Consider the following 27,009-nt stretch of genomic DNA (forward strand, 5'->3'; position numbering starts at 1 on the left):
CATGTGTCTAGGAGGCCTTTCTTCTTCCCAAGCCTCTTTTTGGCCAGTGTGGTTTGGAGGTGACCTGAAGATGTTACTCAGCAACGTGGTTTTAGGACTGTTGAGAGCAGAGACAACGGCTACCCTTACTGCAGCACATTCAGTAATGCAGGGGCCACATTTCCATTTTCTACTTTCTCCTTTAGCCTTTCCCTGCCACATTTCTCTTCTGTTCTCTGTTCCTTGGCTCATACCCACTGAAATATAAGAGATGAAGGAAGAAGCCAGAATTCAAATGAAATCTCCTTTGCCCCTACTGATGACTGCAGTTCAAGTGTCAGAAGACAGAGCATTGGAATCACCATCTAAATGAAATGAGAAGGCTAACGGGAGATACCAGCGGTCTCTGCTGCCTCACGTGGCCCTCGGTTGTCATGAGTCAGCACAGCTTTGGGGCTGGCTCCTCCCGAGTGTGCCATGAGGAAAGGGGTCCAGCAATTCTGCCCTGAGAGAAACCCCTGCACTGTGGGTGCCCATTTTCACCTCAGCCTCCACCGCCTCTGTCCTCCAACACAGCTGATGAGCGGCCAGTTTATCGAGCTGAGCCTACACCGCCTCTGTCCTCCAACACAGCTGACAAACGGCCGGTTTATCAAGGTGAGAATCATAGCTCTGTGTGTTTATTCTTGTTTTATGTCCCCAACTGGACGGTAATTAATAACTGGCAGGAATACAGTTTCTAATGCTGACTTTACCACTTGTTTTTGCCATTTATGTACCTGTTTGTATTGTACTGGGCATGTATGGTGAGCCTATGTGGGGTTTCTACCCAGCAGCCCTTCTCCCCTCCTGGTGAGCACTCCCTTCCTTTCTATGGGACACTAGCTCCATGGAGTCCAGGTGGGAATGACCCCACCCCCCAGCCCCCCACCACCGGGAGAAAGGCCCTAGCAGGGCTCCCGCAGAGCCGTCAGCCCCCTTGTCCTGGGATGGCCAGCCTGGCAGATGACCTAAGTCTGGGGTTTGTGCTTGCTCTGCCTTGGAAATGTGCCTGCCTGAGAGTGGAGTCGAGCAAGGAGGAAGAGAAATTCAGTGTCCTGCTGACAGCTTTGGACCCTGGGATTCAGACTCACCAGAAACCATCTCTTTTCAATGGCGTGAGCCAACAAATTGCCAATTTTAAGAAGGTTTGATTCTGTTTCTATAACTTGAAAAAGATGGTGAGACCTGATGGAACATAAATGACGCTTTTACAGAAAATACCTAATAGCATGAAAATCCCAAATGTGCTACAATGTTGTGCCTTTACCCATCACCTCGTTCCACCCCATGACCTACTCTCAGGGCCATCAGCTTTTCCAAGGAAGCGCCACACAGATGGCGCTACTAAGCCCGGCTGTCAGGACGCACCTGAGACTGCATCCAGGGTATGCGGTGCTTGGGGTCCCCCATAAAAAGACACATGACTAAATTTTTCATATTGTCTTGTTTGGAATCACTGTCTTTCCCTTCTCACTTCCTGGACTCTCTTCTTTGCAAACAACATTAAGAATGTTGTTAACTCCCCTGAATTAAACAGGGGAATCTGGAATGACTTGGACATTAAATGAGGATTCTCCAGCCACTCTGCAGCCACGCTATCCCTCCCACCTCCACCCCTTCTCTTCCTCCAAACTGGCCCCCACACCCATCCTCTCAACATCATGGTCAGCCTGCTGTGTGGGCTCCCCTCCTGGACCAACCATGTGTGGGCAGAGAACAGGGGCAGCTTCCAGCTCCAGAAGGAAATCCCGGCTCCTCTACTACTCCTTTCTGATCCAGGGCACGAGTGGAGAGGACTCCCCTTACAGATCCCATCTCCTCCCCTGGAGCATCTGTGACTGTGCAGGGTGCAGAAGGAGGCAGGGAAGGGAGTAAGGAGAGGGGAAGAGGAGCCACGGGAAAGCCCAGTGTGCCCTAATGAGGGGAGTCAGAGCCCCCATGGGAAATCCTGACTCCTAAAGAAATCCACTTTTCTTTTTTCTTTTTTTCTTTTTTTTTTTTTTTGAGGTGGAGTCTCACTGTGTCACCCGTCACCCAGGGTGGAGTACAGTAGTGCAGTCTTGGCTCACTGCAACATCTGCCCCCCAGGTTCCAGTGATTCTCCTGCCTCAGCCTCCTGAGTAGCTGGGATTACAGGCGCCCGCCACCACACCCAGCTAATTTTTGTGTTTTTAGTGGAGACAGGGTTTCACCATTGGCCAGGCTGGTCTGGAACTCCTGACCTCAGGTGATCCGCCCGCTTTGGCCTCCCAAAACGCTGGGATTACAGGTGTGAGCCACTGCACCTGGCTGCAATCCGCTATTGTCCCCTTCCTCTTGTCTGTCCATCCTGTTACATACCTGTGACCACATTATCGTCAAAATACATTAAACATGAATTTATTATCATCATGGCTAGCTCCACCAGGAAGAAAAAAAAACTACCGTTGAGATGACATAAAACGCTTTGTGCAAATGATTGTCCTCCAGGGGTATTCCGTGAAGAGGACACTTGTCAAATAGCCAAGCATGCTTGCAGAAAATAAATGGACATGGGTCAGACAAATATTTTTGTGTGTTTCGTTGATTTGAAATAAACTATCAGAAATTTCTAAACAAATACTCACCAATCTTTTGGAAAAAAATATGGATTGAATCTTTTTTTTAAAGTCTAGAAAGTGACCTGGTGTTGTGGGAGAATTGTGAAAGGCAGACATCACTGCTTTCACGGCACTTGGGGTCGTAGTCTGGATGACCAAGCTTCATTTGATCCTCAGGGGTCTTTTATGATTGGACTGTAAGTAAAGCTGACAACCAAATTTTATAATACAAAAGGTGTTCAGCGTGCTCACAGCACCCCTGCTTACCAGATGACGGAATATCTTGAAGATCATGCACATTCTTCAAAAGACACATTTAGACAGTCATGGTCAGGCAGTTGATAGAATCAACATCAGCTATGAATTTCTCAGTGAAATTAGTGCATGGGACTCTAGAAAATTGGACACTTTCAAGTGGCGATGTGGCTGCAGTGGTGCAGCTGTTTTTACCCAGCGAGCGTCCCGGCGTTGGTTATTCTGGGTCTTTGAGAATGCTGTGACTGTCCCTGCTCCTGCTGCACCCATCCCAGCACCACGCGGCTAAGCGCTCCCAAGATGCTACGGCCCGTGGTGGGGAGCTCAGCCTCCCAAGCAGCCAGCCAGGGTTTATTTCCTGGCACCAGAACTTCGGCAAGTCATTGGACTCCTCAGCCCCAATTTCCCTGTTTGTACAATTGAGGAAGACAGTCCCTTACACAGGGGTGGTGGGAGAAAGAAATGAGCTGGCCCATATTGGGCTCCCAGCAGACAGTAGCCATCAGTGAACATCAGCATGATGATGATGTGGGGAAAATGAAGGCGTTCCCAGATTACAGCAGCATAAAGGACCCCAAAACATCTCACCCTTCTTTGAGAACTCTGGCATGTGTGCTTCTTGTCTGTGACCTCTGAGGAGTCGGATCCCCAGGTGCTTCAATAGCTCTGAGCTGTCCTTTATTTTGGATGAGCCCCATCTTCCAGCTTTTAGGGTTGGGAGGGCAGAGGAGAAACGGCAGGTGGCACTGGGGATATTTTTACACAGGATGATGTTACCTGCCCAGCCTGCACCTGCGCTCAGCATCATCAGAGTTCCGTTTCTTATACATAATTAGGCTACACAACCAATTTTATGATTTTACCATTTTGAAATCACATGGGAGTTACCAAAATGGTTAATTTAAAACCGTTTTACCCAGACTTTGGGGGGCAGTCTTGATTCTTAAATGGCTTTGATGGCTTTGATAAACACCCTGGGCCCTTCCTCCAAAAAATACACACTCATTGAAAGCCCTCCCCCCTACCCCCGACCCCTTAGCACCATGCACAGCCCTCAGGAGCTCCACCTTTGGTTCTGAGGGAGTCTCTTAAGTGCCCAAAAGTTTCCCTCGCAAATTTGCATATCTACCACTAGATGGCAGCAGAGGACACAGCAAGTGAGAACACTCCCAGGCGCGTGCAGCCAATGAAATCCTGGAAACTTGTTACATTTTGTTATAACAAACAAAATATAGGCCTTGGTTTTCTTAAATCTTACTGATGTGCTCCTGGAAGAAGAAAAATGCTAATTCACGCTGGGTCCACGTTGTAGGAAGGCTGAATTTGGTTTCCATGACCCCCGACTCTCCCTCCGCTGGTGCTCAGCTCTCCCCACACCTGCCAGCTTTATTTGGATTTCTGTCGGCTCTGAAGTATCAGCTACCTGAGGCTGCAGCATCAGCCAAGAAACCGTCTCTCCCAGACGCTTGCTGGCTTCAGGGCTGCAGCCTGGGGATCTCCTCTAGATAAAGCGCGGTGGATACACACAGACACATGACGATGCTGTCCACCCACATGTCTGAGCTCTGGGATTCCACGGCTGGAGCTCGGAACTGCGACGGGGCAGAGACGGAGCGCAGGCAAAGGCGCACAGAGAGGACTACTCAACACAAAGGATAATGTCCTCGCGATGCAGGAACCACTGTGGACAGTTAGGAAGACAGACACGTGGAGGGCCAGAACGGGAAGTGATGGCGGGTATTGCTGGCTTTATCTGATCACTGGGAAGGGTGGTTGTGAAAGCCACTGAGGGCGTGTGCCTCTCCCCAGCCACACCGGTGCTGGAGAGGAGGCTGGGGCGCTCACCACTCTTTCCTCTACCACCCGGCTATGGGGGCCAGGTCCATGCAAAAATACATGGAGAAAGTACAGCTTAGAGGACTTCTACTTCCAGCAAGACGCCAGGCAGAAATGACCGAGAACGATCTCGCTACACCCACTAGAAGTGGTGGATAAAACAAAACGAAAAAGGCGGTTCAACGAAAAGCTGAGTTGTAAGAAGGAAGGATTAACCCACAGGCTTCAGAAATGAAGAGGACTGGAAGAGAGAGAATCGAGTCCCCGCTCTGACTCTGAGACCGTCCTGGCGGCATTTTCAGTTTCTGTAATCTTCCAGGTTAGGTTTCTTGTTTTCGTGTTTTAATTTTTTTTATATTGAGGTGAATTTCACATAACAAAATTAACCATTTTAACATGAACGATTAGGTGATATTTAATGCATTCACAATGACGTGTCACCAGGTAATTCCCAACATCTGCCTCTTCCACGCCCATGAAGCAGTTGCTCCCCACTCTGCCCTCCCAGTCCCTGGCAACCAGCAATCCGTGCTGTCTCTGTGGGTTCACCTGCTCTGGGCATTTGGTATAGACAGAACCACACAGCGTGGGGTCTTCTGGGTCTGGCTTCTTTTGCCCTGCATGATGTGCTCGAGGTTCGTCCATGCTGCAGGGTGTGTCAACGTTTCCTTCCCTTTAGCGGCTACATAACATGCCGTTGTTTGTTTACACCACAGTTTGTGCATCCATTCATCCATTGATGGACATGCGGGCTGTCTCCATCTTTTGGCGACTGTGAATTGTGCTGCTATAAACAAGTGTGTGCATATTTTTGTTTCAGTACCTGTTTTCAACAATCTTGGGTACATACCTAGGAGGGGGTCAGCCGCAGCCTTTCATGTGCTTCTCCACCATTTGTAGTTCTCTTTTGGAGAAATGTCTACTTAAGCCCATCGCCCATTTTCTCATTGGGCTGGTGGTCTTTTTGTTGTTCAAGCTTGGGTTTTAACATGCTGGGGATACAGGGAAGGAGGATGGGGTGGCTGTGAGGTGAAGAGCTGGACCTGAGGTTGCTGCGGGAGGCCTGAGCAGGGAGCGCAAAGCCTGGACGAAAGCCCAGACCAGCTGAGAAGAGGATGGGAGACATCAAACTCGTCCTGGGCTCAGGTTAAAAATACATGGATTTTACGTCTTCTCTGATAATTGAAAATGCCAGGCCTGTGCCTTCCATGAGTTTGGGTGTGAATTCATAATGACAAGGGTGGCCCAGGGTGAAGTTTAATGCGACAGCTGGTCTGGTGCCAGGAACATGCCTAAGTCACAAACCAGAACTCGGCTGAAGGGACCACCTAAAACTGAGCTTTGGGGAAAGCACAGAGAGGAAGCGGCCTCCGAGTGCACGCATAGCCAGGAGCCCCAGAACCCAGGCAGCAGGCCACCCTGCGGGATGGGCAGAGGACACACAAAAAGGCAAAATTGGAGCCAAGAATTCCAGAGAACAGATGAACAATATTCGGGAGTATTAAAGAAGTATTGTTAAAAGTTATAAAATCATAAAGAACATAGTAAAAGAAATAAACGTAAACAAGTTGGAAAGAATAAATTAAAACTGCTACGGTTCACAGACAGTATAAATCTCTACAGAATCCAAGAGAATCTACAGAGAATTTACTAATTTGAATAACAGGGTATGGAAAGGTTATAGATGGAAAAGTAATATTCAAAAGCAAACAGTTTTTGCAATCCAGCAGAAAATAATTTTAAATGATAGCATTTGCAATTGTGAGAGAGACAGAGAAAAGAGAAGAAAAAACCTTATAAGCTATAAAAGATACATCTAACAAAAATGTGTAATGTCTTTACAGAAAAGATGATTAACTTTATTGAAAGATATAAAAGAAGACTAAAGTAAATCTTAATACAGTAAATATGGCAATTTTTCCAAAGTCAATCTGTAAATTTAATTTAATAAAATCATAATCCAAAAAGGATGATTTTTTCTGAATTTAAATCAAAGTGATTTTGAAGGCTGAAGGACAGCCAACACCATTTTAAAGACACAGAAGCAAAGACAAGCCCTGGCAGGGAGATATCGGTGCTCATGTTAGCGTTAGAGGAACTCAGTGGGTGCCACAGGCGCAGCAGAGCCTGGAGACCTGCCTGCCTCTGTGTGGGGCTCACGAAAGGGCAAAGCTGTTAGAGAACAGCAGGGTGAGATGGCCTCTGCAACGACTGGTGCCGGCCAACTGACTGATCAACCTCATACCATATATATCAATACATTCAAGATGCGTTAAAGGCCAGAATGTGAAAAAACCAAACCACAATGTTTAAAAGGATATCCAGGAGATGATATGGCTGTTTTAACTTGAGCTACTAAAGAATTCTTTAAACAATTCAGAACGCCATACATTGTTTTACAAATTGTTTTTTAGGCTGGGCGTGGTGGCTCACGCCTGTAATCCCAGCACTTTCAGAGGCCGAGACGGGTGGATCACCTGAGGTCAGGAGTTCGAGACCAGCCTGGCCAACATGGCGAAACCCCATCACTACTAAAAATATAAAAATTAGACGGTCGTGGTGGCACGCGCCTATAGTCCTAGCTACTCGTGAGGCTGAGGCAGGAGAATCTCTTGAACCCGGGAGGCAGAGGTTTCAGTGAGCCAAGATCATGCCATTGCACTCCAGCCCAGGTGACAAGAGTGAAACTCCATCAAAAAAACAACAAGATTAACTCATTAACTCATGTGTTAATGAGATGCGTCCACTCCTGTCAGAGAGTGAGCTCCTGGCTCCTACAAACAGCACCTTAAGCGCCACGCTGAGTCTGGCAAGAGTTGGAGAAGCAAAAACTCTGGCCCATTGCTATTGACTACACTGATGCTCTGATACACCCAGCATTCAGCTGCTTTGGAGAGCAGCTTGTCGACAGCAGATTAACTTGAAAATGCGCAAATCTTGTGACCTGCCGATTTCACATTGAAGTGTCTAGACAGGGAGTGTAACTCTGGCACACACTGATGGGGAGACAGGTGCGAGCTTTCTCACTGGCACTGCTTCAAAGATCAAAACATTGAACGTAATCTAACGGTTCCTTGGTGGAAGAGTGGAAAAGTAAACTATGGCATTTTTCCTGCCGTGATATTCTCTATAGCCCTCAGGATGGTGCAATAGAGCTCTGTGATCAGCAGGGGTCAATCCCAAAATATCCTAAGGAGTTGTTTTTAAAGTAAGCTTCAAAAGCAAAGAGACTGCTTTCCATCCAGTAAAGATTTAAAGCACACCCATAATTTATAGATGCTGACTCTCAGGGACTGAATTGTATCCTCAAAATTCCTGTGTTGAAGCCCTGCCCCCACATGTGGAGGGTGTGAGTCTGGAAATGCTCAGGGACCCCCGGGCTTCACAAGATGACTGAGACGTTGGAGGAGGGGGCCTGTGCTTGGTGACCCCAAACCTTGGCTGGTGGAATAGGGGAGAGCCCAGGGCTAAGGGAGAGAAAGAACCAGTAACCCATGTGTCGGAGCCGCTCCAGGGCCTCAGTCTAGTCAGGATCCAGATCACACAGCCGTGATCGTCCACATCCCGTCCACAGAGCACTGGCTCTGTGTCCTTAGGTGAGCGTCCAGGGTGTTTCCTTTCCATGAGCAGATTTGGCTCAACTCATCCTCCTCTCACCCCAGACTCTCACCAGGCAGAAGAGGAACTGGACGGCCGACTGCAGAAGGGACCCATGAAGTGAGGGCGGCCAAGAGAAATAACAAGGCCGGGGCTAGCGTCGCCAACGGCCGCTGGAAAAGGACTCACCAAGTCCCTCAGCTTGCTGGAGACAGCCAGTGCTCTCAGTGGCAAACAGTGTGGTGGCAGACTGGGAAGGGGATAGTTTTTTGAACTCATCCCAATGATACCACCATATTTTAAAAAGTGCCAAGATGACAGTGCTCCCCCTTTTCTATGGGAGCTAGGGAAAGGCCTCCTCTGCTTTTCTTCATGGTGAGGGCCTTGCTAATTTCTCAGGCAAGGGGATGGCTCAAAGCAGGAGAAGTGCTCCTTGGCAAGCAATGAGTAGAGTCACTGTGACCAAGAGCAGCATAGTTCTGGGCTGCATCACATACCCCAAAATCCATGCATTGAAGTCCAGCCCCCAGTGCCTGGGAATGTGTCCTGATTTGGGAAAGGGCCATTGCAGCTGGGCTTAGCTGAGAGGCGGTCACCTCGGAGTATGTGGGCCTAGTCCAATATGATGGTGTCCTCAGAGGCACAGAGACAGGTGCATGGGGGACAATGGCCGCCTGGCCATGGGGAGGGAAATGGGGGAAGGACCACCAGCAACCATGAAGCCAGAGAGAGGCCCGAGCAGAGCCTCCTTCACAGCCCCAGCGGGAGCCAGGCCTGTGGCACCTGGACCTGGGGCTTCTGGCCTCAGGACTGTGAGACGACCAACCTCTATTGTTTAAGTTGCCCAGTCTCGGTGCCTTGTTACGGCAGCTCTGGCAAATGCGTATACCACAGAAGCCAGAGGATCTCATGGGCCCACCCAGAGGAGCTGGAGAACCAGGAGAAAACATCATTCAGTGTTTAACCAAGGGGAGGGGTCAGACTTGAAATATGAGCCAATCCCAGACGTCGAAGGTCTCCTGGTGGTCTTTTGTGGGCATTTAATATGCTATTTATAGTTTTCATCTGCACCTGTAGAAAATACATAATTGTCTCAAACTGAGACTCAGGGCAAAAAAGTGTGTCTGCAACATTGCAAGTCAGCCTGGTTGGATTACACAGATGTGGCCAAGACCTTTTAAAAATATCTTGTGACACCCCAGGCTGAGCAACCAGCACCCCCCAGCGGACTAATGCAGAGCCACACTGCAATCAAGCTCATTGCAATCATGACTACTCCGATATTCGGACACTTCGCTAGCAGAGACTATTTTACGGACTCCTACTAGAAGTTCCAGTTCCTCTCCCAGCCTTTAAGGACTAGAAATCTCTCTAAAGAAACAGTATTGCTGGGTTGTAAATAAGACATCACTCCTCTAACAGAAATACAAAACATGTTGGACCTTTTTTCTCTGCTTAAATTTATGAAGGTCATAGCTTTAGAAAGACCAATCAACATATCAGGTTCTTATTAAGTGTATTTAAGACGAAGGTAGGTCATTATCAACTATTTTCACAAAGGAACTAGGAACCATATTTCACTCTTAATTATACATAAGTTGGCTGTGCATTTTGGGGATTGTTCAAGATGACTTCTTAATGTCAGTGGCTTCTCCCTGTTACTTGGACGCTGTTCTCACACCCCCTGGCGTGCTCCCAGGGAAGACTAGCCAACTTGACCACCTGCTGAAGCAACACAATTGGGGTCACAGCTCCCAGCAGAGGCAGGACTTCGCTCTCTTTGGGTCAGAGGCACCTGGAGGGGCTGCCACAGAACTACATGCACCCACCCAGGTCAGGCAGGTTCACCTGGAGGGGCTGGCCCAGGACTGCATGCACACACCTAAGTCGGGCAGATGCACCTGGAGGGGCTGCCCATGTCCTATATGCACTCACCTGGGTCAGGCAGGTGCTTGGTAAACAGGCCCAGCTGCAAATGACAGAGGAAGCCAAGCAAACTAGGAACCTTCCTGAGGACAGATGATGGAGCTAGGAGACGGCATCTCTGAGATGCAGCAGGGACTTGCACCAGGAGCCAGGAGCCAGGCAGATGGAGAAGCAGGCATGGTTTAGAGTCCAGAAGGCAAAGCTTCTGCCTCAGAGCTGAGTATGGGCAGAGTGTCCCAACCACCAGTGTCGACATTCTGAGTGGATGACTCTGTCGTGGGGCCTGTCCTGTGCATGCTAGGATGTTCAGCAGTGTATCTGGCCTTGACCCACTAGTGGCCAGTAGCATGTCCCCCCTGGACAGCCCAAGTTATGACAACCAAAAATGTCTCTAGAGGCTGGGCATGGTGACTCACACCTATAATCCCGCACTTTGGGAGGCCAAGGTTGGCGGATCATCTTGAGGTCAGGAGTTTGAGACCAGCCTGGCTAACATGGTGAAACCCTGTTTCTACTAAAAATACAAAAAATTAGCCAGGTGTACTGGTGAGCGCCTGTAACCCCCACTACTCAGGAGACTGAGGCACAAGAATTGCTTGAGCCTGGGAGGAGGAGGTTGCAGTGAGCTGAGATTGCTCCACTACACTCCAGCCTGAACAACAGAGCAAGACTCTGTCTCAAAAAACAACAACCACAACGAAATGTCTCTAGACATTGCCAAATGATGTCCCTGGGTTGGCTGATGCAAAATTACCCCTGGTTCAGAAGCAATTGAGTCTTTAGAAGCACAAGTCCAGCCTATCTGGGGTCCCGGCAGGTTTTGAAGATGGAGACTCAGGTATAGGAGAAGACACACCCATGCACCAGACTGTTAAGCAGAGTCCTAGCTGTGCTCTCAGGACTGATCAGAAGCCAGCACTGAAGCAGCAGCACGAGGTTAGAGCCACCAGAAGGAAGCGTGACTCGATCCCAGGCCTGGATTGCTGAGCTGGGACTCAAGTCCTCCCTTGGCACCAGCAGAATTACTTGAAAGCCTGCGTCTGCATCTTAGAGGCAGATGGCTACAGCCTGCTCTGGGAGGGAGCGGATGGCCAGGAGAGAGCCGGGGCCCTGCCTGACATCAGAACTGTCCTCCCAGACCCAGCTCAGCCCGGGTGCAACAGAAGCCAGAAGTGCACCCAAGGTGCAGGCAAGCAGGGATTGTTCAGCACAAATGCACTCGTCGGTTCTAACTTATTCATAAGCTGACTCAGCAGAGTGCTTCTTCCTCTGCTCTGGGTGATCATGGAGGCCACCCCAGGACTTGTCTGATCTCTCTCAGCCAATCACAGGCCTCTGGCCCCAGGATAGCTAATTTGTGTCCACTTGGCTGTGCTGTGGTACCCAGTTGTTTGGTCAAACACCAGTCTAAACTTGCTGCAGGGTATCTTTTAGGTGGTATCATTATTATTATTATTTTTGAGACAGGGCCTCTCTCTGTCACCCAGGCTGGAGTGCAGTGGAGCCTTCACAGCTCACTGCAGCCTCGACCTCCTGGAATCAAGCAATCCTCCCGCCTCAGCCTTCCAGGAGCTGGAACTACAAGCAGAAGCCACGTGATTAACATTGAAATCAGCAGATTTGAGTAAAGTAGATTACCTTCATAATGTGAGTGGGCCTCGTCGAATCAGTTGAAGGCCTTAGGGGAAAAGACTGAGCTACCCCGAAGAGGAAGGAACTCTGTCTTCAGACAGCCTTGGGACTAGAACATCTACTCCCACTAGAATTCCCAGCCTGCTGGTCGGCTCTGTGAACTTGAGACTTGCCTGCCAGCCCCTCAATTGTGTGAGCCAATTCCTTAACAAAAGTAAATTGCTGTCTCTCTCTAGATAGACAGATATAGATACAAATGACATAGATATATGCATACATACATACATATCTAAAACTTCATATATACACATGCACACATATCTAAAACTACATATATATACGTACACATATCTATAACTGCATATATACATGTGCACACCTATGCATAGCTACATATACACATGTGCACACCTATCTGTAACTACATATATATGTGAACACTTATTTGTAATCACATACACACGTGGACACCTGTCTAAAACCACATATACACATGTGCGTGTCTATCTATAACTACATATATACACGTGCACAGTTACCTGTAACCACATACACACGCATACACACCTATCTATACCACATATATACATGTGCACACCTATCTGTAACTATACACATGCACACTTACCTGTAACCACATATACACAAGTGCACACCTATCTGTAACTATATATATATACACACATGCACACTTACCTGTAACCACATATACACAAGTGCACACCTATCTGTAACTATATATATACACACATGCACACTTACCTGTAACCACATATACACAAGTGCACACCTATCTGTAACTATATATATACACATGCACACTTACCTGTAACCACTTATACACACGTGCACACCTATCTGTAACTATATATATACACACATGCACACTTACCTGTAACCACATATACACAAGTGCACACCTATCTGTAACTATATATATACACACATGCACACTTACCTGTAACCACATATACACAAGTGCACACCTATCTGTAACTATATATATACACATGCACACTTACCTGTAACCACTTATACACACGTGCACACCTATCTGTAACTATATATATACACACATGCACACTTACCTGTAACCACATATACACAAGTGCACACCTATCTGTAACTATATATATATACATATGCACACTTACCTGTAACCACATATACACAAGTGCACACCTATCTGTAACTATATATATACACACATGCACACTTACCTGTAACCACATATACACAAGTGCACACCTATCTGTAACTATATATACACATGCACACTTACCTGTAACCACTTATACACACGTGCACACCTATCTGTAACTATATATATACACACATGAACACTTACCTGTAACCACATATACACACGTGCACACCTATCTGTAACTATATATATATACACATGCACACTTACCTGTAACCACATATACACACGTGCACACCTATCTGTAACTATATATATATATACACATGCACACTTACCTGTAACCACATATACACACGTGCACACCTATCTGTAACTATATATACACATGCACACTTACCTGTAACCACATATACACAAGTGCACACCTATCTGTAACTATTATATATATATACATGCACACTTACCTGTAACCACATAGACACATGTGCACACCTATCTGTAACTATATATATACACACATGCACACTTACCTGTAACCACATATACACAAGTGCACACCTATCTGTAACTATATATATAGACACAAACACTTACCTGTAACCACATATACACATGTGCACACCTATCTGTAACTATATATATATACATATGCACACTTACCTGTAACCACATATACACAAGTGCACACCTATCTGTAACTATATATACACATGCACACTTACCTGTAACCACATATACACAAGTGCACACCTATCTGTAACTATATATATACACATGCACACTTACGTGTAACCACATATACACAAGTGCACACCTATCTGTAACTATATATATATACACATGCACACTTACCTGTAACCACATATACACAAGTGCACACCTATCTGTAACTATATATATACACATGCACACTTACGTGTAACCACATATACACAAGTGCACACCTATCTGTAACTATATATATATATACACATGCACACTTACCTGTAACCACATATACACAAGTGCACAACAATCTGTAACTGCATATATACATGTGCACACCTATGGATAACCACATATACACACGTGCACACCTGTCTGTAACTACATACGTACATGTGCACACCTATCTGTAAGCACACATGCTCACGTACACACCTATGTATAACCATATATGTACTGTTGGAGGCCGGAAAGAGTGAGGGTCGTGATCAACTCAGTATACCACTGGAGGCTGTATGAGTAAGCAGAAAAACTGTTTCTCATAAATGCAGAATGTTGGCAAACTGACAAACTGCCTCTGCCACCCAGAAGGAATGCTGAGGGCAGTCACGCCCCAAGCACAGTGTTTCTTGTGATTAGCATCTGAAGCCTGTTAGCAATAATATGAACCTGTGACCAATTAAGCAGCTGACCAATCGTTACCTCCTCCTCCCTGCTCTTGTTACCCAATAAATGCGAAGAGCTGTGGAAGCTCAGAGGCTGCCTTTGCTCGCTAGAAGCAGGGAGCTCTCTTCTTCTTGCCTGGTTCCCTTCCTTTAAAACAGTTTCTTTTGTCTTAAGTTTTCATTTCTACGTTCGTCCCTTCATTCAGTCTCATAATGATGGTCTCAAGCAGTAACAGTAGTAACTGCGGTAATGATGGTCTCAAGTAGTAACCCTGGCAGTCAGCCACAATGTACATGTGCGCACCTACGCATAACCACATACACACATGTGCGCACCTACACATAACCACATACACACACGTGCACACCTATCTATAACTACATATATACCTACGTATGCATGTCTATACATGAGACCAGAGAAGTCCCGCAGTGGTCTCCATGTCTCATCCGGGACAAAGGAAGCATTCTACTGAATAAATTTATGAATAAGTTTGGCTTGATGAGTGCATTTGTGATGAATAATCCCTGTTTGCCTCACTTTGCATGTGCTTCCTGGCTTCTGCTGTACACGGGCTGAGCTGGGGCTGGGAGGATGGTTCTGATGTCAGGAAAATCCCCAGCTTGCCCTGGCTGTCAGATCCTTCTTAGAGCAGGTTGTAGCTGTTGGTCACTCTCTGTATACACGTGTCTGTATATGTGTAAATCTTTCTGTGTTTGTGTCTGCCTATCTGTCTGCATCTTTTTAGATCTGTTTCTTTGGAGAGCACTGACTAGTACAATCCCATTTGCTTGTAAAGGCAGTCTCATTCCGAAATAAGACCATCTTCTGAATTCTTGATGTAAGCCTCTGCCTGTCTGGGACATTCCCCAGAAAGCAGGGGAGGGACTTGGCGCTTTTTCTCTTCACCCGTCATGTGCCACCCCCTACTAGGCTGCCAAGGCAGATCACCCAGTTCTGCGGGCCTCAGTTTCCTCCCTAGGTCGCTGGCTCCAGGTTTGAAGAGATGTGTATAGGGCAGGGATTATTGGCTCTTTCAGTTTATGGGAGCTGTTGCTCTTTTCTTCTACTTACTTGAGGGTTTATTATTTTTTAAGTCATTACTTTCCATAGACGATGGATCAGAAAACACCTGAAAGACAGTGACTAAGTTCAAGGCTTGCTCCACGCCAGGCGTGGTGCTCCTGCTTCAAGAGCTCCACTCACGTGGTCCTTATGAGAATCTGAGCAACATGAACACCGTTTTTCAGCTGATGAAACTAAGACTGAACAAGGTTAAACAATTTATCCAAAGTCACAAGCTAGTAGTTGCAGAGCCAGCATTTGAAGTCAGACTTAGCTGAGTCCAAGCCCGTATTCTTAAGCACCACAGTTTGCTTCCAAGCATCTTGTTTCTATAAAGCACTCAACGATTTTACTACAACGATCTTATTTATATGAGACTTAAGTCATTCAAATATGTTTTTAGGACATGTTAGTATAAAGACAAGGTATTGCCAAAAAGATTTTTTACCTTTCTTCCTTTTTTTTCTAGAAGGTCAATAATGAAATCTAACAAAATAATAATAAAAATAGCAGATAACAATAATCAAGTAAATAACATTTGGTTTTATTTTCTTTTTAAAAATCTAACAAAAAAGGGGTTCTGACAAATGTGACCAGAAAACCATACAATTCAGATATCCTTTTTCAACAATCATTTATGGGTGTTTCTTGTTATTTGAGAAAATTGAGTTAGGAACAGTGACTCCTCCAATCCATTTACAGTATGGAAAGCTGATATCACAGTAAATTTTAAGTCCTTCTGTGGTGAGCAGTCTCCTTTTCTTTTGCTAATCATCATGGAGCAGGACTAAATATGAACACATGAGTGGCAGCCTGGCTCAGCCAGCCCAGAAAAATTTCTTTAAAAATGAACTTGTCTAATAAACCTTAATTCCAAATACAGAACATAAGGAAGGAGAATTTACAAATCATGGTACTAGCAGTAAGAAAAGCAAACCAGTTAAAAGGAGTTAATAGAGAATAATGATTGTTAATATGGCCATGAAAATTGGAGCAAATGGTGACAAAACTGATTATTAAAGTAGAAAAGGTAACAAAATAATTCATGAATGATATCACGGATGCAAAAAAAAAAATCCTGATTACATCAACAAAGATTTGTAGACAGTTGGGAGTAATATGGAAGGAAGAATGTAAAAGTATTCTTTTTTCTAATTTACTTCAAACATTGCTAGGTTAATAGATATTGCCATTTTATAGTAGTATAAATAAAAATGCTACAATTATACTTTTAAAAGATGCATACCTTCCACATCACAGGAGGAAAAAAATGCTTAAAAAAATCATTATAGCAAAAGTGAAGAAAACTGAATTATGTCACGTTACATTTTTAGTAATTGTGTAATTTAGTACTCAAAAGTAGCTTAGTTCAGGTGTTTTATGCTTAATTTTGGTTACTTTCATCAGTAGAGTAATATATATAATTCCAGTTCCACATTGTTGATCCTCATGACCGCTAGAGGGCAGAAGAGAAAAGTACAAGAGGCCCAAGATAGGTCAAATGAGCCTGATGCCATTTTGCAACGTGGGTTTTAAATGGCTTTCCCAACCAGGAATTCCGATTCGTGGTAGACACAGCTATGTCGGTGTGCCAATATGTATATAGAAAACTCAATCCAGAATTTAAATATTTTTCCTAAATTAGGCCTTAAAATATTATTTTGCATAAAACAAGATGTAAAATAAGCATGTTTATATAAAAATATCCAAATTATTTGACCCGATAACTTCTAGGAGTTTATCCAAAGATAAAGACCGATGTATGTGGATGTTTATTATAGTGTTTTTTTATCATGATGTATAATTGAAAATGTACCTAAGTAATCAACAATAGGGGATTGTACTAATAAATTATGGTACAGCTATATGATGGAAAACTCTTTAGCTGCTTTTAAAAATATTTAAGAGTTTTGGGGAAAAGTTATGAAATGTTAAGAGAATATTATAAAAAGTATGATTTGATATTTATGAATTATATAAATTCTGTTGATTTAAATATAGAAACATATCTAGATACTGATGATAAAAATGTAAGTCTGGTTGTGGGAGTACAGATATAGAAGTAGAAATGTTCCAAAAAAAAAGTCACAGTTGAAAAAAATATACCCCCTGTTAAAAATTATTGTCTCTTCTCTGTTACATTTAAATTTATTTTAAGCATTTATACCTTTCACTGGGAAAACTGGCTAGCCATAACTGGCTACCCCTTCCTTACACCTTATATGAAAATTAACTCAAGATGGAGTAAAGACTTAAATGTAAAACCCAAAGCCATAAAAACCCTAGAAGAAAACCTAGGCAACACCATTCAGGATGTGGGCATGTGCAAAGCCTTCATGACTAAAACTCCAAAAGCAATGGCAACAAAAGCTAAAATTGACAAATGGGATCTAATCAAACTAAAGAGCTTCTGCGCAGCAAAAAAAACTAGCATCAGACTGAACAGGCAACCTACAGAATGGGAGAAAATATTTGCAATCTACTCATCTGACAAAGAGCTAATATCCAGAATCTACAAGGAAGTTAAACAAATTTACAAAAAAAAAAAACAAAAAACCAACCCATCAAAAAGTTGGCAAAGGATATGAACAGACATTTCTCAAAAAAAGACATTTACGCAGCCAACAGACATATGAAAAAAAGCTCATCATCACTGATAATTAGGTATTATGATTAGGCAAATCAAAACCACGATGAGATACCATCTCACACTAGTCAGAATTACAATCATTAAAAAGTCAGGAAACAATAGATGCTGGTGAGGCTGTGGAGAAATGGGAACGCTTTTATGCTGTTGGTGGGAGTGTAACTCAGTTCAACCATTGTGGAAGACAGTGTGGCGATTCCTCAAGGATCTAGAACCAGAAATATTATTTGACCCAGCAATCCCATTACTGGGTATATACCCAAAGGATTATAAATCATTCTACTATAAAGACACATGCACACCTATGTTTATTGCAGCACTATTCACAATAGCAAAGACATGGAACCAACCCAAATGCCCATCAATGATAGACTGGATAAAGAAAATGTGGCACATATACACCATGGAATACTATGCAGCTATAAAAAAGAATCAGATCATCTTCTTTGCAGGGACATGGATGAAGCTGGAAGCCATCATCCTCAACAAACTAACACAGGAACAGAAAACCAAATACTGCATGTTCTCACTCATAAGTGGGAGCTGAACAATGAGAACACTTGGACACAGGGAGGGGAACATCACACACCAGGGCCTGTTGGGGGGTGAGGGGCAAGGGGAGGGAGAGCATCAGGACAAATACTTAATGCGTGTGGGGCTTAAAACCTAGATGACAGGTTGATAGGTGCAGCAAACCACCGTGGCACATGTATGTCTATGTACCAAACCTGCACATTCTGCACATGTATCCTAGAACTTAAAGTAAAATAAAAAATAAAAATAAAATAAAAATTCATCCATTCTAAAAGAAATGTTTATACTTCTGTATATTTTTCTCATTTTCTACATTGTAATATACTGTATTCCTTTTAAATTCACGGAAAAAAGAAATACGCATTATATGGTATTGATAAAGCAAAACCTGGACCCTCTTTGGTCTTTCAATGTCTTAAAGTCATGAAGCCAGACCCATTTGTGATATATGGATGCTGATAGTTGAAAAGAATGTACAAATCTCAACTGTATTTCATTTTGCTGTTCTATTAAAGCTATCTTATCATTATAATAGAAAAAAGAAAAACATAGTCTTTAAATTAAAATAACAGAATACATACAAACACAACTGCTTTCACTCAAAAAACTGACAAGACACTGAAACTGGTCCCAGTGGTCAGCTGAACATGACCATGTGGCATTAAAGAGCCAGTGCCCAGCAAGAGTGACTTTCTTCTTGAACCTGACAGCCGATCGCAGCTCTGCATCAGACAAAACCAGATCCTTCATTCTCTAAGCTTTTCTGAATTTTTCAGGATTTCACTTTCCTTGTACAGGGCAGGTAATCATCGTGGTTGGAGGTTGTCAGGGGTCCCCTGCACCAAGCTAAGTAATCAAGACTACGGGGTGAGAAAGACGGACTCTCCCTGAAGGGTCCCAGTGATCACAGCTGGGCTCCAGGCTGTGGGCTGCTGCCCCAGCAGGCTCAGGTGCAGTGTGTGGGCACTGTGGTGGGATGCTCGGACCACAGGAATCAGGAAGAATTTTCTATAAAAGGTGGGGCTTGAGCCTGGACTGCAGATGGGAGCAGAAAGGTGTCCCTGGCAGAGAAAGGAGAACAGGAAGCATCCAGGCCATGGGCTGAGTTGCGTCCTCTGGACCAATAGTCAAGGATAAGGGAATGGCTTCTAGCTGCTGTGGGGACCCATTTGGAACCCCAGGCACTATAAAGATTATTTTAATCTGAAGACATTTGAGACTCAACAGATGCAGAAAGAAGCCTTCTCAGAGCTTTTCTTATGTGACCGAAAGCAGCAACTTTCAAGAAATGAGGACTGCCATTAATTCCCTCCTCGGGGAGGCTTCTATTCCTAGGGGGGAGACTAAAAGTAAGTCTACGATAAATCCCCTCTCTGAGGCAGTTGTAGAGCCCTGAAAAAGATAAAAAGACCACTCACTTCCATATGGACAAACATCATCACAGACTTTCTTATCTCCCATATGGCCTCCTAGAAATCTGGCAATGGCTCACACCTGTAGTCCCAGCTATTTGGGAGGCTGAGGCAGGAGAATGGCTTGAACCTGGGAGGTGGAGGTTGCAGTGAGCAGCGATGGTGCCACTGCACTCCAGTCTGGCAACAGAGACTCTGTCTTAAAAAGAAAAAAAACAACAACAACAAACTCATTTGTCTTTCCTGAAGAAACCTATTGCTCTTCCCATTGGAGCCTCTCTCCTCTCCCTTTCCCTACTAAGTTGGTTCTACAGACCCATATTCAAACCACTCCTCTGAGTTGCTCAAAACTACACAGTCCTGAGTGCGTGCACGTGGCACACTTACCTGAGTCACTCGCAACTGCACAGTCCTGAGTGCGTGCACGTGGCACACTTACACGAGTCACTCGCAACTACACAGTCCTGAGTGTGTGCACGTGGCACACTTACATGAGTCACTTGCAACTGCACAGTCCTGAATGCACCCATGTGGCACACTTTCATCAACTCTTTTCTCCTGCTAATCTGGTTTTTGTCCATTTAACTTGGAGGCTCCCAGGTACTGAACCTGAGAAGGCAAAGCTTTTTCCTCTCTACACTGCATTTCATTCTCCAGGGCATTTGAGAGCAGTTCATGAAGGGTGGCTCTCACACCTGAGCAAAGCAGTCACAGCACTGGCTTGTTGGTCTGAGCACAGCTGAGGATGATGTGGAGACAATCCCTGGGTTGGGAAAACTCCATTTCTCCAATCCCAGGCTCTGCTGCCGCATCTCTGTGTCTCCTTCATCAGGCACTCCGCGTCCCAGGGAGGGAGGAACCCCACATCCGTGCTGGGGACATTGTGCAGGATGGCAGGGGCAAGGCACACCTCACAAAAGATATGGATGCCACTGAAGGAGACGAAATTCTTTCCAGAAATTTTTTTTTAAGAATCAGTGGCATGACATATAGTTGATCTTCGAACAGTGCAAGAGTTAGGGACCCAGCTCCCTGCACAGTCAAAAATCCATGTCTATCTCTAGACCCCCAAAGCTTAACTACTAACAGCCTACTGTGGACTGGAAGCCTTACTGATAACATAAACAGCCGATTCACACGTATTTTATATGTTATATGTATCATATAGTATATTCTCACAATAGGGTAACTAGAGAAAAGAAAATGTTATTAAGAAACTTATAAGGAAGAGAAGATGTATGTCCCATCCATTAAGTGGAAATGGATCCTCATACAGGTCTTCATCCTTGTTGTCCAGGCAGGGGGTGCTGACGAGAGGGAGGAGGAAGGCTTTGTGTTGCTGTCTCAGGGATGGCAGAGGTGGAGAAAATCTGCATATAATCGGACACGTGCAGTTCAAACCTGTGTTGTTCAAGGGTCAATGGCAATTAGTTTTTATTAGAAAAAATATATCAATGTGGAGAAGCCCTTGAAGGAATTTAAGCACAGAGGTGATTGATAGGTGTAACCGCCGGGTCCAGACAGGCCAGAGCTTGAACTCAAGTTGTGCTGGTCAAGGGAGGTAAAAGAATCAAACCTTGATGACCAGAGGACACTGGAGTAAAAGGCAAGAGTGAAGAAAAAAACCTTGATTTGTTACATGGTAAAAAGAAGCAGAAGAAAAATGGCACCTGAATCATCGACGTCACTACCGCTGGTTGGTCAGGCAGGCCATGAGAACCAACCAGAGATCAAACAGAGCAAAATCGAATATGAGATAATTTGTACATTTCCATTCCACCATTCGCCCTCAGTGTTTATCCCATGGTAATTAAAACCAACTGTAGCTATTGAACGATGGAATTTGCTGGTCAAGCTCTTCAGAGCCCAATGTCACCAGCCTTGGGGTGGCCGCTGCAAGTCCCTGCTGTGTCCATTCTGTTCTCACTGAATACAGAAGGTGCAGCCCAGCTCAGGGATGAGTTACAGCCAGCCTCAAAAGTGCCAATGCCACGGCCTAAGCATCTGGGACAGACACTGAGGAATATTTGATGAGCCCTTAACTACCAAAGGTGGACAACTCTGCTATTAATATTAATATTTAGCACCCGAAAGGAGCATCCTGGTGCTGAAAGAGGGCATTAGGGAGCTTCCCCAGGGAGCCCCAAACAGCGTCTCTGCAGATCTGAGCGCTCCCCGTTCTGGCTGCAGGAGGCTGTGTTGAGCCTGCTGGGTGCTGGCCCTGCAGCTGGGGAGTGACCCTCTCCACCACAGTGGTCTTCAGACTGGGGTCAGTGTACATGCAAAGACCATCTATGGGGCACATGGCATAAGTATTTTTAAAGTAATTACTTATCATTTTCAGCTCGTCAGCTCTTTCCCAAAAGTGATCTGCCTAGGAACTTCTCTGGCCAATCCCTTTCCCAGACCCCTTTACAATCTCCTGCCCCCTTCTCCACAGACAGGTGCATCTTGGACCTCGCACCCATCCCAAACCCCTCACCAGGGTGTGTTTCTGGTGGTGGTGCCCTCCCCAGAGCACAGCGTCAGAGAAAGCACCCCTGTGAATATCAGCAGCCAATTGTACCCAGTGACTAAGGAAACCAGCCTTCAGCAAATGTGGCAGTTTCCTATTCTTTGCTTTCCACAAAATTGAAAGAGAGCCTATTCAAGTTGTCAGCTGAGAGAGCTTTAACAACAAACTTATATAACAAGCACAAGGTGATTTTTGGCATACAACTTGAAAGGAGCTGAAAAACCAGTGACATTATTATAGCAAATCTTTTTCCATTTTCATCTTTCATTCCCATTTATGTGAACAAGTTTGCTTTAGCTCATAAAATTGAAACTAGAGAAAATCTCAGTGCTGAGCCTGTTTTAGGAGCACCCCATGGGTCTGTGAACCTGGGCAGGGCCCATCCCTAGCATCGCTGATATTGAATTTCTAAGATTTTAATTTTATGAGTCAATTTTTTAAAAACTATTTAAATTTTAATCAATTGTATACTACTAATAATTATAAGGATAATTCAAAGAAACAACATTTAGAGTCTGTGGTTACAGAAAATTACATTTAAAAAAATACATTCAATTTATATACAGATTTTTTACTGTAAGAATATAAAGGTGATGAATACAGACTTTTAAGCCAAAAAGTATACCTATCACACTGTCATAATATCCTAAAGGAGTAGTTAGAATGGAAATTTGAGCTTATGGAGAAAAAGGAGTCACAAAAAAAATTGCATGCTCAGAAGGAAAGCATTTTCATGTTTTTTTTTTTTTTTTAAAGGATGAGGGTGGTTGTGAAATCACTATGGTAATTGGATTCCAGCGGAAACACTTAAGAGTAGTGTGAGAGTTTTATTTTGGAATATCAATGTTTTGAAAGGCCAGAAGATATACCTTTTTCAACTAATAAACCTTACTTTTAGCTGAGTATTTTTTTTTTTATTTTAATAGTTTTGGGAGAACAGGCGGTATTTGGTTCCATGGATAAGTTCTTCAGTGGTGATTTCTGTGATTTGGGTGCCCCTGTCTCCGGAGCAGTGTACACTGCAGCTGATGTGTAGTCCTTCATCCCTCACCCTCTCCCACCCTTCTGCGAGTCTCCAGTAACAGGTCATGGCTGCGACCTCTCAGGAGATGCGCTAAGCACAGGCCCCAGGGCTGCCTGGTGGGGATTTGCTCAGAAGCTCTTCGTGGAGACCGTGGGTTCCTTTTAAACACCAGGTATTTTTTTGTTTCTGGCAGTCTCCAGCCTAATACACTCATTTGAATCCTGGAAAATAGATCACTCTGTTTCAATCAGGCCAACTCCTCATAAGTTCTAGAAAAATATTTTAAGCCAGTGACTCATTGAAGTCCCAGATGACAGTACACTCTGGGGCAATTAGGCCAACGTACCAGGAGGCCAGCAAAGAGGTTTCCAGTGACTCTGACACGTTGCCACTGTGTCTGCCCTCAGCCCCTAGAGCACGGGGAGGACATGGGGGAGCAGCCCAGCTCCCGGACAGTTCTGTGGCACAGTCTAGGGCTCTGCATTCTGTTCTCCTGCCACATCCAAGGCGCTGAATGCCATGGTGTGTATCCTTCCACAATGCATACACTGGAACACAAACGTCAGTGTGACAGCATTAAGAAGTGACTAAGTCATGAGGGCCCCATCCTTATGAATGGGACTAGTGGACCTTATAAAAGGCCCTTCCACCTCCTGTCATGTGAGGACACAGCACTTAGCCCCTCTGGAGGATGCAGCAGCAAGGCTCTGTCTTGGAAGCAGAAATGAGTCCTCACCAGACACCGAACCTACAGTGCCCCGATCTTGGACTTCCGGCCTCCAGAACTGTGAGAAAGAAATTTCTGTTATTTATAAGTCACCTGGTCTAGGGTATTTTGTTACAGCAACCTGAACAAAGACAGTTGGCCTTCCTTTACCTGAGATCATTTTAAACACCATTATCCTCAACTCAATCATATCCTTAACTCAAGGAAGATATTTGATTTCATGGCAGGCACTGGAAATATATGCCTTTGGTTTTCTCTGTAATTGCAAAGAAAATTTATATGTAAAATAACTGAAACAGGACTCCTCATTTCAGCATTTAAAGCAAAAATCTTTAAAGTTAATAAAACTTCTACTCTACAATAAGAATTGTATAAATGCCAAAGTTTTGGATGTAACAGAAATGAGAGTGACACTGAGAAATTCTCTAGGCGGTCATGGAAATAAGAAGACAAAGAAAAACATTTAAACCATGGTATGTGCACTTTTGTAAATGGTTTTGCTGCATGTGCAGTGAGGAGTTTTGCAGCGATTTAATTGTGTCTACTTTTCTAAAAATTTAAAGCATTTAAAAGAATCTAATATGCTAAACTCGTGCAAAGTTTAATTGATAAAGCTTGCAATCAAACCATAAAACATAAAGATAGTATCCAGGGAGAAAAGAAACACAGCTAAGTAAAAGTGGAGGGGGTGGGGAGAGGAAAAGAATCTAAAGGAAAGGGAGGTTTATTTTATTTTATTTTATTTTATTTATTTTGAGATGAGGTCTTGCTCTGGTACCCAGGCTGGAATGGAGCAGTGCAATCATAGCTCACTGCAGCCTCCAACTCATAGGCTAAAGTGATCCTCCTGCCTCAGCTTCCCAAATAGCTGGGACTACAGGTGCATGCCACCATGCCCTGCTAATTAAAAAAATAATGTTTTGTAGAGATGAGGTCTTGCTGTGTTGCCCAGGCTGGTCTCCAACTCCTGGCCCCAAATGTTCCTCCTGCCTCAGCCTCCCAAAGTGCAGGGATTACAGGCATGAGCCACCACACACCTGGCTTGATATTTAATGAGTCTAATTTTATTCATTTTGCTATATTCAAGTTTTAAAAGTTAAAAATATTTTACCTTTATTTAAAATGTTCTGCATACATACATTCATGCACATAATTTTCAAACAATGAGTATATTTGACTGCAAAACTTCATATTTTGAGAAATCAAATGAGTTAAATTTGTAAGTTCTTTGCTTTTTAGTTGTGTGAATGGTTTATAATTGACTGGAGAAAAACAATTGGGAAGGAAATTATTTAACAGTGTTTAAGATAACGTAATTTCAAAAATCTGAGAGGAAAATTAAAAAAAAATTTTTTTAAATCCCTCCCTAGGCCGGGCGCGGTGGCTCACACCTGTAATCCCAGCACTTAGGGAGGCCGAGGCAGGCAGATCATGAGGTCAGGAGACCGAGACCATCCTGGCTAACACGGTGAAACCCTGTCTCTACTAAAAATACATACACACACACACACACACACACACACACACATTAGCCAGGTGTGGTGGCGGGCACCTGTAGTCCCAGCTACTCAGGAGGCTATGGCAGGAGAATGGCATGAACCCGGGAGGTGGAGCTTGCAGTGAGCCAAGATCATGCCACTGCACTCCAGCCTGGGCAACAGAACAAGACTCCGTCTCAAAAAAAAAAAAAAAAATCAATCCCTCCGTAGACATTAGGAAAGAGTAAAGAAGGGAATTACTTTTAGTTCATCGTAGTAGCCCTTTGCTTTTACTTATTCATTCAAGGAAAAAAACTCTAGAAAAATAGACTACATAAAATATAAGATTTAAAAATAAGACCAGATTTCGGATTTTGGAAGGTCTTATGTGCTCAGAATGAGTTAAAATTCAGACGAAAAGAGATAGAAGCTCTCACATAACAGTGAGGCTGCCTTTGCTGCATGACCGTCTGCCAGACACTGACAGGAATGTTTTCTGGGCTGACTCATTTGGTCCTTAGAGGGGAAGACCCTCTGAAGGGCATCCCTCTGAGGGGACTGTGATGGGCTCCCCCAGTTTGCAGCTGGGGAAACTGAGACATGAAAACCGGTTGATCTGTCCAGGTACACTCAGGTGGCCACGACTCAGCCAATTCCTCAGATGAAACTACATCAGAATAAAGTTTAGCCAGTGGTTGAACGCTTGTCACTCATTAAGAAATAGAGAAAATTAGACAAGCCATCTTACTAATAAAGACAAAAGAATTTACTTGAATGTAACCATAATGTTAAATTAAATGTTTAAATGATAATCTTCATGGACAAGTGATAAGCCATAGATTATATATAATGTATGTGTATATGTACATATATATATAAAATGATTAACTGAGACCAATTAGACTAATTTTTAAAGTTTACATTGTATTCTTTTAACCAATACTCCTTGAATGTTGGGTACTAAATCTGTTTCTTTTGAAGCAAGTTGGCCCTGAAACTTTGTGCAAACTAATTGAAATCTAAGAAAAAAGGACATTCCAAAACAGAGACTTAGAAATTATTCTGCACTTTGACCAAATACCCTTCAAATAGAAAATCAAAAGTATTTGAGAATTAAAGCTTCCACTGGTAAAGTGTGCAAGAAGCAATCTTTTTAAAAGATTGCTTTTTATTACCTGAACATGTTTGTAATCGCATCAAACGTATACAAAAATTGATGACTGTAAGTTTCATTGTTACCCAT

General features: G+C 44.1%; 1 protein-coding gene across 2 annotated transcripts in view; it reads right to left on the minus strand.

Annotated features, from left to right (window-relative positions):
* Positions 1-27,009, minus strand: part of RPS6KA2 (ribosomal protein S6 kinase A2) — a 444,300-nt gene that overhangs the window by 353,349 nt on the left and 63,942 nt on the right. The gene's annotated exons all lie outside the window — the stretch shown is intronic.

This window comes from Pongo pygmaeus, chromosome 5, assembly GCF_028885625.2.
Source record: "Pongo pygmaeus isolate AG05252 chromosome 5, NHGRI_mPonPyg2-v2.0_pri, whole genome shotgun sequence".
Classification (NCBI taxonomy): Eukaryota; Metazoa; Chordata; class Mammalia; order Primates; family Hominidae; genus Pongo; species Pongo pygmaeus.